The sequence below is a fragment of the Mandrillus leucophaeus genome, unplaced genomic scaffold, assembly GCF_000951045.1.
Source record: "Mandrillus leucophaeus isolate KB7577 unplaced genomic scaffold, Mleu.le_1.0 Scaffold13, whole genome shotgun sequence".
Taxonomy (NCBI): domain Eukaryota; kingdom Metazoa; phylum Chordata; class Mammalia; order Primates; family Cercopithecidae; genus Mandrillus; species Mandrillus leucophaeus.
This window is the reverse complement of record NW_012101254.1, coordinates 180,945-195,904: the sequence shown is the minus strand read 5'-3', so window position 1 is coordinate 195,904 and position 14,960 is coordinate 180,945. Positions and strand designations below refer to the sequence as shown.

The window sequence follows — 14,960 nt, the reverse complement described above, 5'->3', positions numbered from 1 at the left end:
GCTTATTTTATAAAGTCAGTAGGCCTAATTTGGAAGCCCAAATCTACCATGTAGTAGCCTTGGTTTATTAAATATCAGGTATTTTTTAGCCTATAAAATAAAGGTATTATCACCAGAATTTGCATGAGTATTAAAGTTACTAATGATTGCTATCATGTGTTAAGTACTTAATATATAGCAGGTGAAGTCCTTCACATGCACTTCATTTGGACATCAGAACAACCCTCTAAAGTCAGCACTATTATTATAACTCCCATTTTACAGAAAAGAAACTTAAAGGGTAAAGTTGAGATGAGGTGCAAGAGATGAAGTTACTTGCCCAAAGTTGCCATCCAGTAAATGGCAGATCTAGGATTAGCAATAAGAAGTCTTTTCGAGAGTCGTTGCTCTTGTGTATATCTTGTTCTTTCATCTCTAATGAAGACTTTTTAAGGATAGGGATATATGTTTTACTGACTTTATATTCAACTCTAAAGCCTATAAAACATGCCTCAAAAAAATGCTAAAGAAGGGAAGGAAGAAATTGTGTTTTTTTTTTGTTTTTGTCTTTGTTTTTGTTTTTTTGAGATGGAGTTTCACTCTTGTTGCCCAGGCTGGAGTGCAGTGGTGCAATCTTGGCTCACTGCAACCTCTGCCTCCCGGGTTCAAGTGATTCTCCTGCCTTGGCCTCCCAAATAGCTGAAATTACAGGCATGCACCCCCCAGGCCTAGCTAATTTTCTATTTTTAGTAGAGATGGGGCTTCTCCATATTGGTCAGGTTGGTCTCGAACTCCTGACCTCAGGTGATCCACCTGAGAAATTTGTTTTAAAAAAAGGAGCCAAGGGCACAAAATCTTTAGGGAAATAATAAAAATTTGGAATATATAAAATATCAGATTTTTTACATGCAACTTCACCAGAAGAATAAACAAATTATTCTTCACAGTCCTTTCTAGACATGTGACACTGAATACTAAAAACAGCTTAAATATTCAAGCTGTTGACCTTGTTTGTGTCTGAAATTATGTGTGATCTATCTGTTCATTAGTTGCTTGTCATCATGGGCTCACTATCATGCCACACTCTGCCCCTTAATTGCAGTGGAAAGATGAATGAATCTGTGATGAGTGAAAAGATTTTCATCAGCTAGAAGATTTTTTTTCCCCCACATTAATGATGTTGCCAGGACTTTAGTAGTTGGTTCTTATCTGTTCCCATCAAGGTCATAACTGCTCTGTGATGACCTGTGTGGTTAGGAACTTGTTGATCACCTGCTGGGGGATAAAGGTCACACAAAATCAGGTGAGGAGAAGACCCTTCTCAACCCAACGTAAGGCCAAGAAGACTTCTCCCAAGTCAAAAATTGGATATTTCCAAAAGTTGAATAGTGAATTCTTGTGTAAGGTATAGCCAGATTTACCACTGTGCCCTTCAGTGGAAATACTCCTTTCCCAGGTTAGATCATGTGTCCTCCTGAAAATTTACTTCCGATTCCAGCTATACCTCAAAAGTTGTGCACTCAAACCAAGGGTGGCCAACTCTTTTAAAAACCTGTTAACGTAAAACCTCTTTAGTTGGAGCACATGCTATCTGGTTCACTCCATCTCTATTCCAGCTGCCTAACAGGATACATTGCCACCTGACTCTTATAGGCTTTTGCTACGGGAAAAAATCAGTGAAAGCACAGGCCCAAGACCTGGACCTTGAGGGGTGTCCCAAATGGACAGAGATAGCACAGGCAGGTTTCCTCCCTAGATCTGAGACAGAGAAATAGCAGCTTTAGAGATGGAAGGAGAAAATGTGGTCCCAGAACCCAGTGGTGCTAAATGCAATGGAACCATTATCAAGATTGAGGGCAAGAGAAGTTTGATAGGAGAAGGTTCAGGAGTCCTCTAGAAGGTGAAGGACATAGTGAGAGCATGGACTATATTTGGAAGAAGTTTAGGAGTCCATAGATGAAAAAGAATGAATAGGAGCTTAAGGGAAGCAGAATTGGTTAACAAAGAGTTGACATGGGAATGTTCACAGGTTAAGAAGGAGTGGTGGAGGAAAAGACCTTTAAGGTGACCAGCTGTCCTAGTTTGCTCATATTAGGGGTTTCCTGGGTCATGGGACTCTCAGTGCTTGTGTCAGAGGCGTGTGAACCAGAGCAACTCCATGTTAAATAGGAGCTGGGTAAAATCAGGCTGAAACCTACTGGGCTACATTCCCAGACAGTGAAGGCATTCTAAGTCACAGGATGAGATAGAAGGTCAGCACAAAATACAGGTCATAAAGACCTTGCTGATAAAACAGCTTGCAGTAAAGGAGCCAGCCAAAACCCACCAAAACCAAGATGGCGATCAGAGTGACCTCTGGTCGTCCTCACTGCTACACTCCTGCCAGTGTCATGACAGCTCACAAATGCCATGGCGACGTCAGTAAGTTGTCCTATGTGGTCTAAAAAGGGAAAGCATGAATAATCCACCCATTGTTTAGCATATCATCAAAAAATAACTGTGAAAATGAGCAACCAGCAGCCCTCGGGCCTGCTCTGTCTATGGAGTAGTCATTCTTTTATTCCTTTAATTTCTTAATAAACTCACTTTCACTTTGCACTGAGGACTTGCCCTGAATTCTTTCTTGCACGGGATCCAAGAACCCTCTCTTGGGGTCTGGATCGGAACCCCTTTCCAGCGACACTTAAACCAGTAAAGTCCCAGGCAAACTGCAATGAGAATCATCCCTACAAAATATAAAGGGGACAGGGAGAGGATGGAGTGAGATAATTACAGGATCCTGGAGAAGGTAGAAAGGTTAACCTGGGAAAGAAAGACAGATATTTTTATACACCAATTTTTATGACACTGAGAAGTAATATCTTGGCACGCAAAGGACAGATAGATTTATAAATCACAGAAACACACTCTCAGTAGCTCAATTAGCTTGGTGCAAGATTAAACTCTTGGTCTCTCTCTGCTGTGTAGAGCCTTCTGATCACTGACCTTCAGCTCTCTGTCCTCCAGCTTAGGTCAGGCTATCACTCTGTTGGACCTCAGTCCTGACAAATAGTTTGTAAAGCCAAAGTCACAGGCTGGTCTTCTGCTTTGGCTCAAAACACTTTCCCAGATGCTACAAAATCCCCTAGAGCCTACTCACAGAAATTCCCAGAACTTGCCTCTCCTCCAAGGTCCTCCCAAGCATCTTCTGACTGTGTTTCTTACTCTTCCTAACAGGTAACAGTGTTAGTACATTCATTATCACCAATTCACAGTTGGCTGCCAGCTCCTGACAATGCCCTTTCTGAAACCTCAAGCCCTCAAGAGGGCTCCCTAGGCCTTGGGAGGAAGCACTCACGTCTGCAGTATGTGCCATTGTGTGCCCCATCTTTCTCCCTGTTAGATATGAGTTCTAAATTTATTTTCAAAGAATCAATATGTCAGTATGTTTAATTCTTTGCCTTCTACTTTTAAACTTAACTTCCTTGTAAAGCAACCTTTTTCGATTACCTGCTGCACCCTGACTCATTCCGATTACCTGCTCCACCCTAACTCATTCTGATTACCTGCTCCACCCTGACTTATTCTGATTACCTGCTCTGTCATAACCATTTTTCCTGCCAAACCACTCACCCCGTCACTGTCTTTAAATTAGCCAATCAGAATTAGTTTAGCCTGTGTGGTCTAACCCAAGCCAATAGGGGAAAGACACAGCAACAGGGGCCATGTGTGTCAGGGATAAGAACTCCTTCCCCTCCCTTGTCCAAGTGTGCACTCACCATTGCTCCATCTGTAAGGGTGCATCCTTCTATAGAAGCAAGTTGCCTTGCTGAGAATTAAAAAGAGAATTTTGTATTTGAGTGCTATTTCTTTTGTGGCACCAAAACTTTATTTATAACATCCCCTCCCACCCAGCCGCTTCCCAGTAGAGCCCACATTCTCAAATCCCTTTGACGCCTCATCCTACCCAGCCTCTCCCCATCCTGGAGCCACTTTTTGTAACAGTGATTTCTCAGGAGAAGTGTTGAGGCACACAATTTCTTTTTAGTACATCTTTTCTCAGAGTTTAGGAAATTCTCCAAACCTGAAATGCCTCTCCCCTTTCAGTAAGGAGGTAGAAACAAACAGGCATCTTGAAAAGATAAAATCAGAGGATCAGTGGATGGCTCCTGGCACTGCTGCTATTAGCCCCGTGACTCTGAGTAGGTAACTGGAGAACTCTGAATCTCCATTCCCTCATCTATAAAACAGGCATTGTTGCGATCTGATTGTTTGTGTCCCCCCAGAATTTATATGTTGAAACCTAACCACCAATGTGATGGTATTAGGAGGTGGGGCCTTTGGGAGGTGATTGGGCCTTTGGGAGGTGATTAGGCCATGAGGGTGGAGCCCTCACTAATGGGATTGGTGTTCTTATAACAGAGGCCCAGAGAACTGCCTGGCGCCTTCCACCATGTGAGGACTATGAGCCAGGACATGAGTCTTCACCAGGCACTGAATATGCCAGTGCCTTGGACTGTCTCGGACTACCTAGTCTCCAGAAATGTGAGAAATAAATTTATGTTATTTATAAGCCATCCAGTCTATGGTATTTTGTTATAGCAAGCCAAATGGACTACTGAGAGACAGGACTAGCTGGTTTTCCCAGGCCGACTAAGAATTCCTAAGCCTAGCTGGGGAAGGTGACCACACCCACCTTTAAATACAGGGCTTGTAACTCAGCTCACACCCGGCCAATCAGGTAGCAAAGAGAGTTCACTAAAATACCAGTTAAGCTAAAAGCAGGTGGTAAAGAAATAGTCAATCATCTATCGCCTGAGAGCACAGCGGGAGGGACAATGATCAGGATGTATAAACCCAGGCATTCGAGCCGGTGGTGGCAACCCCCTTTGGGTCCTCTCCCGTTGTATGAGAACTCTGTTTTCACTCTGCTAAATCTTGCAGCTGCACACTATTCTGGTCCGTGTTTGTTCCGGCTCAAGCTGAGCTTTCGATCGCCGTCCACCACTGCAGATGGCCACCCTCGCAGAGCCGCCGCTAACTTCCACCCCTCCAGATCCAGCAGGGTGTCTGCTGTGCTTCTGATCCAGCAGGGCACCCATTGCCGCTCCTGATCAGGCTAGAGGCTCGCCATTGTTCCTGTGCGGTAAGTGCCCACGTTTGTCCTAATCGAGCTGAACACTAGTCTCTGGGTTCCACAGTTCTCTTCCATGACCCACGGCTTCTAATAGAGCTATAACACTCACTGCATGGCCCAAAGTTCCATTCCTTGGAACCCATGAGGCCAAGAACCCCAGGTCAGAGAACAAAAGGTTTGCTGCCATCTTGGGAGCTCTAAGAACAAAGACCCACCGGTAACATTATGACAGATATATAATGTGTATCTCCAACTGTTAGCCTACTTATCAAATTAGAAGGGATAAATAAAAACAGACTGTCAATTCTCAGGCCCATTCTAAGAATTCTTATGTCCATTCTATAAGTAAGTTAGCAGCACCAAAAGTAACAATGAGGTGGGGTAAAGTGGCTCACAACTAGCACTTTGGGAGGCCAAGGTGGGAGGACAGCTTGAGGCCAGGAGTTTGAGACTAGCGTGGACAACATAGCAAGATCCTATCTTTACAAAATTTTAAAAAATAGCTAGGCATGGTGGTGCACACCTGCATTTCCAGCTACACAGGAGGGTGAGGTGAGAGGATGGTTTGAGCCCAGAAGACTGAGGTTACAGTATGCTGTGGTCATGCCACTGCACTCCAGCCTGGGCAACAGCATGAGGCCCTGCAAGTTAATAATGAGTTAACATAAATATTTGTTGGATAGATGAATAAATGAATGAATGAATACAGGATTGCTCAGATCAGTCAGACCCGTGGAGAACCTTAACATCAGTCAGTGCTAACAATGTGGTTATAAAAACCAGGCCAAGCAGTCACAAGATCAAGAGCCCATGGTGGTGGAAATTTGAAGTGACTCAGTCAGTGGGCACGAAGAGAGGCAACGTGTCAGGTCACCAGGTAGGAAGCATCAGCCATAGAGGGTGCTTGACAATGGAGAAAACACTGACGCCAGTGACAAACCTCTTGAATAGGAAGCAAAGGCCAGGGTAAAGGGGCATGGTAAGCATCCTAGAATCACATACACAGGGGTTGTTGGCACCAGAAGAGGACACATGAACCATTTTGTCTGAAGATTCAAACTCAAATGGAAACATGTGAAGTAGATGGCTCTAAGCCAACGAGCCACGCTGGACTGGTAGTGAGCAGGAGATCGCTTGCCCTGGTAGATAAAGGCATTCAAAAATCAGCTACAGACAAAATCTTTTGCCAGCCAAACAAAATAAAAATGATGAAACCGGTTCAGAAGTACAAGTGCCTGCCAGTTAATGACAGCCCTGTTACTGGAACCTAGGTCTTCCGATTCCTAAGCAAGACATTGTCAAGACAATGAGGGAGGAAGGAGGGTTTGTGGAGGAGCCAGCTCCAACACAGATCGGCCCTTGAGCCTCAGCTGCAGGTGGGCTTCTTAGCACTTTCAGAACCAGCTTTGTTCTAATGCAGATTCCGAAAGAAGGAATCTTTTTTTTTTTTTTTTTTGAGATGGAGTTTCACTCTTGTTACCCAGGCTGGAGTGCAATGGTGCTAGCTCGGCTCACTGCGACCTCCGCCTCCAGGGTTCAAGTGATTCTCCTGCCTCAGCCTCCCTAGTAGTTGGGATTACAGCTATTTTTTTTTTTTGTATTTTTAGTAGAGACGGGGTTTCACTATGTTGGCCAGGCTGGTCTCGAACTCCTGACCTCAGGTAATCCACCCGCCTCAGCCTCCCAAAGTGCTAAGATTACAGACGTGAGCCACTGCACCCGGCTAGGAATCTTATAAAAAGGAATGGGAGATGAAAGCCCAAAGTCGTGGAACCAGTAGAAGGATGTAACTCTCAATAGATAATTAGAAAGAGAGAGACAGAGAGAAAGAGAGAGACTAGCTCTCAGGGACAACCAACAATCAGTCTCTCAGCATTTTTGTGAAATTTGTCATCTCCGGTGTGGTGAACACTAGAAATAATCAGAAGACCGCGTGGGAATAGGAACAAGGAGGCCTAGCCACAGGACACTGCAGCCAACAGATCCCACACCTTCATCCTTTCATCCAGAGTCTGTTTCTCAAGTGCCTGCTATATTCCACGCACTCTGCCCGGTGTTGGGGACACAGTGGGGAGCAAAGCTGGCCTGGCCTGGGCCTCAGGGTCACTCAGAGTCTATTGAAAACACATTTCCTAAATACAAACCTGCACGATGTGCACATGTACCCTAGAACATAAAATATAATTAAAAAAAACAAAAAACCACATTTCCTCTCGGCTCCACCCTTTAGTCCTTATGTGACTTAGACCCGGTTGCTTAACTTCAGTGAACTTCAGTTTCCACATTTGTGAGATGGAGAAAATAATATCTGTAGTGAGAGAACGTAACACGACCTACATAAAGTGTCTATCACAACAGCTTCTCCTCTACATTCTGTTACCTAGGATTTCACATAAATTAATGCATTCTAAAGAATGAAGCTTTTCAAACCTGAAATGAAGCATCTTAACTTCGCCTGAATTTGCTACTCCTTATTCCAGGACAAGACAAAAACAGGACCATAACTTATGAGTGGAGACAATGAATATGTTATCAATAGAAATGTACATTTCAAGATAATGCAAATCCTGCTTCCCAGGGTCCAGCATATACCTCCCTTTCTCACCCCGTGGGCCAAGGAAGGACTGGCGCCATCTTGGACCATAAATCATTGCAAAACAGTTCCTGGAGGGCACAAACCCCCAGGGCAGAACCTTCCACACAGCTAAAGAATTTCCTGCCAAAACAGATAAGAATTTCCTGTTTTGCTTTTCATTATTACTTTAAATAATCCCATTCAGAGTCTTGAAGGAGGATGGTGAGCAACAGGGGCTGGAAGGCATGTCAACATCTTTTCTAGATAAACTCAGGATGATAGTAGTGGCTTTGGAAATAGCTAGTTGAGACCTAGCTATTCTGAAATAGCTAGTCAGAATACACAAAATGACTGGTGGAAACTGAGTCTTCTCCAGAAGGAACAGTTGATGTCAGCCTCGTTATTCTATAGACCCTGAACCTCAGGATCGGGGATTTCCATCTCTGTCCAGTGGAGACAGGGGCTTCTTCAGTCACCCACCCACAGCAAGCACTTGGAGTCAGAGCTGATAAGTCCATCACCTCCTTTTGGCTCTTCTCCCCATCTCTCAGAAGCCATCAGCCTCAGCATGGAGAACAGGTGACCCGAAAATGACCCTTTAGAGAGATGAACAGCTGATGAGCCAGGTCTCCTTTGGCACTGGACTTTACCCATGCCTTTCACCATGATCCCAGGCCAGAGTGTCCTCTTGTCATGGCCTTTGAGTTCAGGAGGGAGCACCACAGGCTCTCCGTCTACTAGAGGGGCAGAGATACCATTTCCTTTCCCAAGAAAGCCCCCTTAGAAAAACATATGTCAAGGCAGTTCTAGGCAACTCCCAAAAAAATCACCCCTGCTTCTTTGGGATGCTAAGACCACTGCATGTATCTGTGCGTGCTCAGAAAACATAGGCTGGACAACTCAAAGATCCTCTCATAGTCTTGTTCCTGGACCAAACTGAGAGTCTGACTGCTTATTCTAATAAGCTGCTTATTCGTTATCATTCTAATAACAATGAGATACAGATGAACTGGGAGAAAAAGTTTTTATTTCTGTAACTGGTTATAGGAAGAAAGCTGGAAATTCTCCTTAGACCAACTCAAAATTAAAAGTTTTCCAGAGCTTATATACCTTCTAAGTTACATGTAAGTGTGCATTCATCTAAACACATAAGTGATTAAGTTCTTTTAATATAAAACTGAGGTCTGAGTCTTGAAGACCTTTCTCTGGAGCCTCAGTAAATGTACTTAATCTAAATAGGTCCAGGACTTGTCTCCTGCTAAATCATGCATGTTTGGGGAGTTCCTTCTGACTCCCCATAAATGTGTTTGTGGAGGCCTGGGGAGTTTCTTCAGACCCCCAATAAAACTTGTTTAATCCTAAGAGGGTCCCGTTAAGAATTCCTTCATTATCTTGTCATCCTTCAAGGCCCAGGAAAGGCCTAGGCAAAATTCTTGATGGGCTTTTGTTACATTCTAGCCTGTGTAATAGGGCACTGACTCTTTCAGATTTTAATATCTAACTTCACCACTCAGTCAGTGCTGAAACAGTTGTGATGGAGGCCTGCCTTAGTGAGACCTGGCCTGCCACAGTCTCCCTAGTGGTCTGGGGGACACTGGCTTGAATTTCATATCCGGAAGGACTGCTTCAACCCAACTGCACACTCCAGCAACCCGTTCTCCTCTTCTCCACATTCCCATGAAGAGAGGAGGGAATGAAGAGACTCACTGGTCACCTTGAGAACTCGGCACTTCTCACCACACCCCTCATCCCAAACCAGCTCCCCATCCTGACTCCCTGCTCTCTGCAGATGACACTCCTTTTTTCCAGGCATGGGGACTCAAATCTTCCAGCTTGTCTTCATTCTTCCCTCTTCCTCTTTAGATAACATCAACTGGTCACCAAATTGAGGCCACATGTCAATGGTGCCAAGACCTGTGCTAGGTTCTTTCCCATGTAATTACTCTTGCATTTGTTCTATTTCCCCTGCTGCACCTGTCCTAAAATAAAGCATCAGGGCTTAGGGCCTTGTCACCTCTCCCCAAAGGATAGCAGTGGCCTCCTGGTCTGCCTACTCCTTTGTACTCTTCTCACCTCTTCTCTAGAGCTGCTGGTGCCATCCCACACTCTGCTTGATAAGCTCACAAACCAGCTCAGAAATTTCAGGGCCTGGTCAGGCACGGTGGCTCACGCTTGTCATCCCAGCATTTTGGGGGGCTGAGGCGGGCGGATCACTTGAGCTCAGAAATTTGAGACAAGCCTGGGCGACATGGTGAAACCCCATCTCTACTAAATGTACAAAAATTAGTCAAGCATGGTGGTGCACATCTGTAGTTCCAGCTACTTGGGAGGCTGAGGCAGGAGAATTACTTGAACCTGGGAGGCAGAGGTTACAGTGAGCCGAGATCAGTTATTGCACTCCAGCCTGGGTGACAGAGGCAGACTCCGTCTCAAAAAAAAAAGAAAAAAAAAAATTCAGGGCCTAGCAAATGCAAATAAGGCACACACCCCTTCAAGGCCCTTGATTGTCTTTAAGGCTCTGCATGACTTGGTATCAGATTTCTCACTTCTTATTCTCCCTTATACTCCATCACCTCCTTTTGGCTCTTCTCCCCATCTCTCAGAAGCCATCAGCCTCAGCATGGAGAACAGGTGACCCGAAAATGACCCTTTAGAGAGATGAACAGCTGATGAGCCAGGTCTCCTTTGGCACTGGACTTTACCCATGCCTTTCACCATGATCCCAGGCCAGAGTGTCCTCTTGTCATGGCCTTTGAGTTCAGGAGGGAGCACCACAGGCTCTCCGTCTACTAGAGGGGCAGAGATACCATTTCCTTTCCCAAGAAAGCCCCCTTAGAAAAACATATGTCAAGGCAGTTCTAGGCAACTCCCAAAAAAATCACCCCTGCTTCTTTGGGATGCTAAGACCACTGCATGTATCTGTGCGTGCTCAGAAAACATAGGCTGGACAACTCAAAGATCCTCTCATAGTCTTGTTCCTGGACCAAACTGAGAGTCTGACTGCTTATTCTAATAAGCTGCTTATTCGTTATCATTCTAATAACAATGAGATACAGATGAACTGGGAGAAAAAGTTTTTATTTCTGTAACTGGTTATAGGAAGAAAGCTGGAAATTCTCCTTAGACCAACTCAAAATTAAAAGTTTTCCAGAGCTTATATACCTTCTAAGTTACATGTAAGTGTGCATTCATCTAAACACATAAGTGATTAAGTTCTTTTAATATAAAACTGAGGTCTGAGTCTTGAAGACCTTTCTCTGGAGCCTCAGTAAATGTACTTAATCTAAATAGGTCCAGGACTTGTCTCCTGCTAAATCATGCATGTTTGGGGAGTTCCTTCTGACTCCCCATAAATGTGTTTGTGGAGGCCTGGGGAGTTTCTTCAGACCCCCAATAAAACTTGTTTAATCCTAAGAGGGTCCCGTTAAGAATTCCTTCATTATCTTGTCATCCTTCAAGGCCCAGGAAAGGCCTAGGCAAAATTCTTGATGGGCTTTTGTTACATTCTAGCCTGTGTAATAGGGCACTGACTCTTTCAGATTTTAATATCTAACTTCACCACTCAGTCAGTGCTGAAACAGTTGTGATGGAGGCCTGCCTTAGTGAGACCTGGCCTGCCACAGTCTCCCTAGTGGTCTGGGGGACACTGGCTTGAATTTCATATCCGGAAGGACTGCTTCAACCCAACTGCACACTCCAGCAACCCGTTCTCCTCTTCTCCACATTCCCATGAAGAGAGGAGGGAATGAAGAGACTCACTGGTCACCTTGAGAACTCGGCACTTCTCACCACACCCCTCATCCCAAACCAGCTCCCCATCCTGACTCCCTGCTCTCTGCAGATGACACTCCTTTTTTCCAGGCATGGGGACTCAAATCTTCCAGCTTGTCTTCATTCTTCCCTCTTCCTCTTTAGATAACATCAACTGGTCACCAAATTGAGGCCACATGTCAATGGTGCCAAGACCTGTGCTAGGTTCTTTCCCATGTAATTACTCTTGCATTTGTTCTATTTCCCCTGCTGCACCTGTCCTAAAATAAAGCATCAGGGCTTAGGGCCTTGTCACCTCTCCCCAAAGGATAGCAGTGGCCTCCTGGTCTGCCTACTCCTTTGTACTCTTCTCACCTCTTCTCTAGAGCTGCTGGTGCCATCCCACACTCTGCTTGATAAGCTCACAAACCAGCTCAGAAATTTCAGGGCCTGGTCAGGCACGGTGGCTCACGCTTGTCATCCCAGCATTTTGGGGGGCTGAGGCGGGCGGATCACTTGAGCTCAGAAATTTGAGACAAGCCTGGGCGACATGGTGAAACCCCATCTCTACTAAATGTACAAAAATTAGTCAAGCATGGTGGTGCACATCTGTAGTTCCAGCTACTTGGGAGGCTGAGGCAGGAGAATTACTTGAACCTGGGAGGCAGAGGTTACAGTGAGCCGAGATCAGTTATTGCACTCCAGCCTGGGTGACAGAGGCAGACTCCGTCTCAAAAAAAAAAAGAAAAAAAAAAATTCAGGGCCTAGCAAATGCAAATAAGGCACACACCCCTTCAAGGCCCTTGATTGTCTTTAAGGCTCTGCATGACTTGGTATCAGATTTCTCACTTCTTATTCTCCCTTATACTTCAGTGCATCTAGGCACTAGGCAGTTCCCCATTAAGTTTGAATTCTTGACCTTTGCAGCACCTCTGCTTCTGCTCCTGCCACCCCTTCTAGATTCAGTGCTTTCTAATCTCCACCTCTCAGAGTGGAGCCTCTTTATGAAGTCTTTCCATGAAGTCCACTGGGGCAAGTGTCTCCCCGACCCCCACCCCCACCCTCACTGAACCACGTAGCTCTTTATGCCATATGGGAGGCAGGATTGTTGTCAATTATTTCCAGGGTCTTCTTCTGGGTGCATGGTAGATGACCTTGTGACTTCCTTTGGTCAACAAACTATATGTGGAAGTGACACATGTCATTTCTGGCCAAAAGCTTTAAAGGCGAGTATACACTTTATTATATTTTCTTCCCCATGAAGCATGTGATGGAAGCTGAGCTTCCATCAGCCTGGGTCCTGCCAACCCACCAGGATCATAGGATGTGAATGAAAAAGAGGCCTTTGCCCTGTTGGCTGGAACCACCTTCTTCCAGTAATTTGCCAAAATGATGAACACAAAGGGAAAGAGGAGAGGTACCTGACACATGTTCTCTAGGTCTTTTAGAAAACAGAGTTGTTGGCTGGGTGTGGTGGCTCACGCCTGTAATTCCAGCACTTTGGGAGGCTGAGGTAGGTGGATCACCTGAGGTGGAGAGTTTGAGACCAGCCTGACCAACATGGAGAAACCCCATCTGTACTAAAAATACACAATTAGCTGGGCATGGTGGTGCATGCCTGTGATCCCAGCTACTCAGGAGGCTAAGGCAGGAAAATCACTTGAACCTGGGAGGCGGAGGTTGCAGTGAGCCGAGATCATGCCACTGCACTCCAGCCTGGGCAACAAGAGGAAAACTCCGTTTCAAAAAGTGTTGTCGTTCTTTTGGCCACGTACATGCAAATCTATAAGAAAGGCCAAACTGTAGACATCAAGGAAATGGGCAGTATTCAGAAAGGAAGGCCCCACAAGTGTTACCACGGCAATACTGGAAGAGCCTACAATGCCACCCAGCATGTTGCTGGCATTGCTGTAAACAAACAAGTTAAGGGCAAGATTCTTGCCAAGAGAACTAATGTGCATATTGAGCACATTAAGCACTCTGAGAGCCAAGAGAGTTTCTTGAAGCACACTTGAAGGAAAATGATCAGAAAAACAAGGAAGCCAAAGAGAAAGTTACTGGGATTCAGCTGAAGCGCCAGCCTGCTCCAACAGAGAAGCACACTTTGTGAGAACCAATGAGAAGGAGCCTGAACTGTTAGAACCTCTTCTTTATGGATTCATGGCATAATAGGGCAAAAAAAAAAAAAACCCCTCTGGACTGTAAAAATGTTTCTCTTCATTGAGTAGAAGTATGGTGTCCCCTCCCCCAAAGAAATGTTTAAAGCAAATTTTAATTGTGTCCTAATTCATTGTATAATTTTTTTTTATTTTTCTGAGACAGGGTCTTGCTCTGTCACCCTGGCTGGAGTACAGTGGTGCAATCACGGTTCACTGCAGCCTTGACCTCCCAGGTTCAAGTGATCCTCCTACTCAGCCTCCCTAGTTACTGGGACTACAGGTGTGCACCATCATGCCTGGCTAAATTTTTATTTTTCTGTAGAGATGGGATCACTCCACCTTGCCCAGGCTGGTCTCGAACTCCTGAGCTCAAGTGATCTGCCCACCTTGGCCTCCCAAAGTGTTGGCATTACGGACATGAGCCATCGCATTCAGCCTTATAATGTCTTTACTATTCAAATTTAATACTTTTCTTGCTGAAAGATGTAAGGCAGCTTATTGTGCAACAAATTCCTCAATTGGTTAGAAAATGGCCAGATATTATTTGTGAAATATTTGTACTGATTTGAAGACAGTCCTTCTAATCATCATAAAATACATAATTTACAAAAATAAAAATTTAAAAAAAGGCTTTGCCTCTTAAGCCACTGAGATTTGGGGGTTCTTTGTTATCACAGCAAAATCTAGCTTATCCTGACTATTGAAACATGAGACCAAAGAGACCATCTAGTCCCATCCCCTGTTATACAGATGGGAAAACTGAGTCTTAAAGGAGGTGAAATGAAGTCCCCAAGTAAGTAAGTAGCTGACCCAATTCTAGAATCAGATTCTCCTAACATTCAGGCCCACACCTCTTTTATGATACCATTGTAACTGCCCAATGGGTTCACCTTGCCTGTTGCCTAGATAGAGCTGGTTTATCAAGACAGGAGAATTACAATGATGAAAGAGTAATGCACGGAGAGCCAGCTGTGCAGGAGACTGGATTTTTATTATTACTCAAATCAGTCTCCCCGAGCATTTGGGGATCAGAGTTTTTAAGGATAATTTTGTTGGTATGATCTTGGAAAGTAGGGAGTGCTGATTGGTTGGGCTTAAGATAAAATCACAAGGGGTCGAAGTGACTTCTTGCTGATTTCTGAGTGGGATCACAGAGCTGGTTGAGCCAGGTTACTGGTCTGGGTGGTGTCAGCTGATCCATCAAGTGCAGGGTCTGCAGAATATCTCAAGCACTGATCTTAGGTTTTACAATGGGGGTAAAGTGATGTTACCCCCAGAAGCAACTTAGAGAGGTTCAGACTCTTGGAGCCAGAGGCTGCATGACTCCTAAATTGTAATTTCTAATCTTGTAGCTAATTTGTTAGTCCAGCAAAGGCAGAGT

The 14,960-nt window shown here is 44.8% G+C and overlaps 1 pseudogene; it reads left to right on the top strand.

The window, feature by feature from the left end:
• Positions 1-12,806: 12,806 nt before the first annotated feature.
• LOC105533938 lies at positions 12,807-13,589 on the top strand (annotated as a pseudogene).
• The last annotated feature ends 1,371 nt before the right edge of the window (positions 13,590-14,960 follow it).